At 27.5% G+C, this 6,231-nt stretch overlaps 1 pseudogene; it reads left to right on the forward strand.

Moving 5' to 3' along the window:
- The first annotated feature begins 1,452 nt into the window (after nucleotides 1–1,452).
- Nucleotides 1,453–4,836, forward strand: LOC148934801 (uncharacterized; annotated as a pseudogene).
- The last annotated feature ends 1,395 nt before the right edge of the window (nucleotides 4,837–6,231 follow it).

Consider the following 6,231-nt stretch of genomic DNA (forward strand, 5'->3'; position numbering starts at 1 on the left):
AGGAACGAATTTTATGAGTAACTTAATGAAAAGATTTACAAAACAATTTCGAATTAAACAATTTAAAACAACATCTTTTTATCCACAAGCCAATGGAGCTTTGGAAAGATCTCATTTAGTATTAATTGAATATTTGAAACAATATGTTAATAAATTTATTGAATGGGATGAATTATTAGAATATGCAACTTTTTCCTATAATACGAGTACACATGAATCAACTGGATATACTCCATATGAGTTGGTGTTTGGCAAAATAGCCAGATAACCGTCCAGTGAAATAATTAATGATACAGAAAACGGAAAAACATTTGATGATTATTTATGTAAATTAATGACAAATATTCACAACTTACAAGAATTGGCTCGAGAATGTTTAATAGCTTCAAAAATTAAATCCAAACATTATTATGATCGAAAAATTAATCCACAAGAGTTTCAAGTTAACGATCAAGTTTTCCTTTTATGTGAACCAAAAAAAGGAAAACTAGGTAATCAATATTCTGGACCACATATAATAACAGATATATTATCAAATGGAAATATCAAAATTCTTTTTAAAGGGAAACCAAAGATTGTTCATCCTAATAAAATTCGAAAAACCAAAAAATGACAATTACCTAAGAAATTAAACTTGTACCGCGCAACAATTTCAATTTCGTTCATAATAATAATATTTCTTTCGAAACAGATGAAAGCAAAAATCTTCCTCTTAATTCTCATCCGGAACATCTTGGTAGAAGAAAACTATGGAATTATCGGCTTTGACTGCGGAACATCCAACCTGAATGTCACAACATTGTCATTATTGGAAACAGAAGAATGTAATATACCACTAATCGAACCACAAATACAAGAAACTAAAATTCAATTATTACAATTGTCAAAATTCGAATCTATCAATATTATATAATCTCAATTTAAAATAAAATAAAGTAAAATCTCAATTTTGCGAACAATTTATTATTGCGGCATGTATTCACATATATCAACTGTACAAAATGCGCAAGCAGAATATATAATCGACACAACATTCGACCAATGTAAAAATATGCACAAAATATGCACAAAACCGGAACACTAACTGTAAACATAAATAACGTAATTAACGGATTAAAAGTAAATTATACAACTTCACGACCAATTATTTTTGCCGGATCTGTAACAAGCGATGGAAAATGCTTTGGAACACAATATTCAGATCCATATGGAAAGATGTAGTTGTACAAGGAATAATGACTATATATTTATTTTCATATCAAGCAATAATAAATATTGAAACAAATCAAATTCATTTAAAAACAAGAACAATTTGTCAATATTCAGATGGAAATTGCATAGATATCGAAGGTAGATATACTTTTTGGGAAACCATACCAACAAATTTTTGTAAATTTAATTATTATGACGTATTATATGAAGAAAAAGCGAACAAAATGATTAGTAACATAAATGAAAAATTACAAATAATTTATTCCTTGTCAACTCAAGATATAACTTTTGCGCTTACTCAAACTGGAGAAGAGTTTCTTTGCGGATATACTTTAATAAAAACAGAACATCCAAAATTATTAATTCTTGAAATTAAAAATGAAGGAACTTTTATTCAAAAACGAAAATTATCAGTTGAAAATTTAGATATTTTTGCTTATGTAAATTCAAAATTTGTTTACGTAGAAAGACATATACGAACACAAATGAATCATTTATACACAGATGTACTTAAACAACGGTGCAATTTGGAGCAACAAATTATGAAAAATGCACTTAGCATAGCCACACATTCTCCAGACAATTTCGCATATCAAATTATGAAAGGACCTGGATATATGGCAGCAATATCAGGAGAAGTCGTCCATATAATCAAATGTATTCCAGTCAAAGTTAAAATTTATCATACGGAATGTTATCAACAATTACCAGTATTAAAAGGAAATGAAACATACTTTTTAGCACCACGAACTCATATTCTTTTCAAAACCGGAACGCAAATCACTTGCAGCAGAATAATTCCAACAATGTATTATTTAAACGACGGATGGTATAAAATTACACCCATTCTGGAACACAGAAAATCTCCATTAAAACTAACACCAATGACGAAACCGACTTGGCAATACAACGATCCTGGATCATTGGCAGCAAGCGGCATATATACAAACAGCGAACTCAAAAATTTACGAGACCATATTATGTTTCCAGCAGAGAAGAACGGAAGAAAAACACGATGGCCCGTGGTGTAATAGGAGAACCGACCTTATCTCAAGGAATATCACTATCTCATCTTCTCGATGAAAACTCTTTATATAAAATTACCGAATCTGCATGGAAGAAAATTTGGGGAACATTCCTATCTATCGGAAACGCAAGTGCAGGACTAATTGGATTATATTTCTGCATAAGAACAATCAAATTAATAATAGACACACTAATTCATGGCTATGCACTTCACACAATTTATGGTTGGTCAATATATCTCATCGGAGCACTTTGGGACTCAGTCACAAATCTATTATTACATCTAGCCAAACGAAAACCCCAAGAAGAAAGAAAATCAGAAGAAAAAAGATTAGAGGAAGGAAATCAAATGAACAACAAGAAATAACACAAATACTTACACAACAACAAACACAAGTTGAAATAGAAAATGAAATTGGAAATTCAAGTCAAACTTTTATCCGCAACGAAATTCCAACCCTATATCCGCGATTATAAAGAGATAACGAAAAGATAGCATGAAAGACGAGCCCTATATCGATCGAACAAAACATGTATCAAGCGACAAATAAAGATAACAGGTGCAAATTCTTATGGTAGAGTTAATTAACAGTTGAAGTTCAGCCGTGTAAGAAGAAAGAACAAAATTATAATAGTAAATTAATAATAAACAACCTTAAAAAAAAGGGGGGGGAAAGGTGGAACATATTTTGTATTTAAACCATATTACTTTTAAATAAATAAATGACAACAAATAGTAAAGAAATAATCATAAACAATAAAAAAAGGAAACAAAATATTAACAAATATATAAATATAATAATAATAAGAATAATAGTAATCTCTGTATAGAAATAAGCTAATTTTGTATCAGATTAATTAGTATTATTCATACGTAGATTAATTAGTATTATTCATACGTAGTAATATAAGGTACTACGTATGACTAAAGGGGGGAGGTGTCACGGCTATCTACATCTTATAATTTTAAATGAAGGAATGCGCGTAATATGATAAAATATTGATTTATTGATTGAATTCTTATCGGTACCAAGCTTCGATTGTTACCAACGAAGATTCAGATGACACCTCTGAGAAAGAACGTTCCTCCTCTTAATTATGGGTTTGAAAGAAGGAAGTGGTGAGAAGCTCGCGCGGGGATTCTGACCATTTTCAGCTATAAATATGCGTGCGGAAAAAGCGGCCGCGACCTTTCTTCAGTACTAACTAGGCGGTAACATTAGTCAGTGGCGCGTGATTAACCTTAGGGTTAAATTCTTAAATTTATAATCAATTTCTGTAATATTTCTCTTAGGAGAATTTAAAAAGCCTCCTCGATTAAATAAAGGTAATTTTAAACTAAAATAATTGGGAAAACTGAAATCTTGAATTCTTCTTAATCAAAATCAAGATCATAATTCTAAATCCAAAATCGGTCGCTAACAATAGCGTAGCGTACCATTTAGTCGCAGCCAATGATGTTGCGACTGAATAATTTGAATTTAGAATCTTAATAATAAATAATTATTTTCAAACGTATTCATGCCAAAAGAGGAGGGCGCAAAGTTCAAATTAAAAGATTAAGATTTTAGTTAAATCAAACGATAATTTTAAATAAAAATCCCCTCTCATTGTTCCTAAAACTTAAAAATTTGGAAAGACAAACTAAAATTAAAATAATTAAGCAAATTCCTAAATATAAATTAAGAAAAATTGATTTCGAGGTAAATTATTCAAATCATAATCAAATTAATAAGAAGAATCCCCGATACAAAATTTATAAAATTCGTTTCCTATTGGGGATTGATTAATTCACAAACCAGTCCAATCCCAGGGTAAAGTACTTAAATGTATTGACCTAAAAACAGACAATCAGGACGTAACATAAGGAAGTGAAATCATGAAGTGTATAAGGAGAGATTTAAGTTATTGAAACCCTTATATAAAAATACTAAAATTAGGAAAGAAATTGAACATCACGAGATTATCTTTTCTAACCATGCAGTAGACAGTCTAGCTGAAGTTTGGATGAAATTATTAAATTCAATGCCAAGTTTTCGTCAAATGGAGAAATGCGATAAGTGTGGCGAGCATGAAACAATGCAATTAACGTTAATATCTCAACATAAAATAATTATAGAAAAAGGTTTTCGTGCTCTACAGAAAGCATTGAACTTTCAACATGAAATTACTTACAACAAACGATGTCAATGTGGTAGCTGCTCTGTATCAATAACTGAAATTAATTACCACATTTTCATAGAATTATATATTAAAGAAAATTTTCAATCTACTTCAAAATCTTGTAAATTAAAAGATTTACCAACGGTACTAATGTTAGCAAAACAATAGTATCAGTATGAGTATTTCCTGTATTAAATTACATATTTTTTTAAACAACTTAAGCAACATTATTTTAATTATTTTAATGTTTCAAGTTGGTAGGCGTTGTTGTAGCATATCTTGATAATCCAATCTTTAAGTTTATTTTTAAATTTATGAATAATGGAGTAAATAAAAAAGTTCATTGCTTATTGTAAACGACTTTCAGGATTATGGGAGCAATATAATGATTTAAATACTAAAGTAAACTCTTGTACACAAAATGAGACAATTAATCCTATCGCTGCGATTTATCATGCGATACTTCATGAAAATAACTAAATATGATATGTATACAAATAATATGTTAAATATAATAGAAACGCATGCTTTTAAAAGTAAAATAAATTTACAAAAGAGCAATAAGATTTACACCCTCCGAATTAAAACATTTAAAATATTTAAAATATTTATTTATTTTTGAGATCATTTACATTATTAAATTTATATTATTATTAAAATACTTATTAATATACTGGATAAAAGATAAGCATTTTAATGTAAATGTATTCCAAATTCTTAGCCTGAATTATAAGATATAAATACAATTATTAAATATAATTATTAAAATGCACGTTTTATTACCGTTATTTTGTTCTTATATCATATTGTATATATATTCATGTAATATTCATCTAATTTTTCCACCAAATTGAAGTTCGAAGTACCAGATGAAATTATTTCTATCACGCTTTCCTGGGATCAATTACATAATCAACTTACATAACTGAGACAGCTGAGGATATGAAAGAGAGAATATTGACTGACGGAATAATATTCACTATTGGAAAACAGGAAACATCGATTTAAAAAGAATTTCTTTTTTATATGTTTTTTTATTTTAGAAACACTAAATTTTTTATTTTACAAGTATACAGGATATCCTATTTTAACTTTCATATCAAAATTGTTTGATCTAAAGAGGGACAAATAATGGTAAAATTAATTTTTGAAAAAAAAAATCAATTTTTCAAAATTATATAAAAGGTATCATCTTTGGTTTAAATAGAATTATATGATTTTTGTACATAATATGATTTCTCTAATTATTTTGTATATAAAAGTATTAGGATAAAGTTATTGAAAAAAAAAAAAAATATATATATATATATATATATATATATATTTTTTTTTTTTATATGTATATATATTTTTTATATGTATATATAAAGTATTTGTCTACTAAAAGAATCATTTTTTCTAAATTGATAAATACATTAATTTTATTTACGTATCTTTAATTTTATATACGTGTACTACAAGTGTCATTGATTATTTAAAAAAAATTATCATTGCTCAATATGTTAAATAACGTGCATGTATATACATATATTTAAGAATATACAATATATTTATTCAACAAATATGTTTCTAAATACAGTTTAAAATATTTTAGTTAAATTAGGCAAAATGTATATAATCAAGCTTTTTGTTATAATATTTCTAGAATAATAAATATATAATTTTGATAATGCAATCCGTAACTTTCCTTTGTATTAAAATCCTACATTATTGTTGTTAAGAAAACGAAATTTTTAGAGTAGAATTCAATTTCCATGCGCATGGGAAAACATACTTCAAGTATTTATTATAATTTGAATTTCTTCTCTTATCTCCTCTTTTTAGAGACAG

This window comes from Pogonomyrmex barbatus, unplaced genomic scaffold, assembly GCF_055798465.1.
Source record: "Pogonomyrmex barbatus isolate J1 unplaced genomic scaffold, ASM5579846v1 scaffold7, whole genome shotgun sequence".
Lineage (NCBI taxonomy): Eukaryota > Metazoa > Arthropoda > Insecta > Hymenoptera > Formicidae > Pogonomyrmex > Pogonomyrmex barbatus.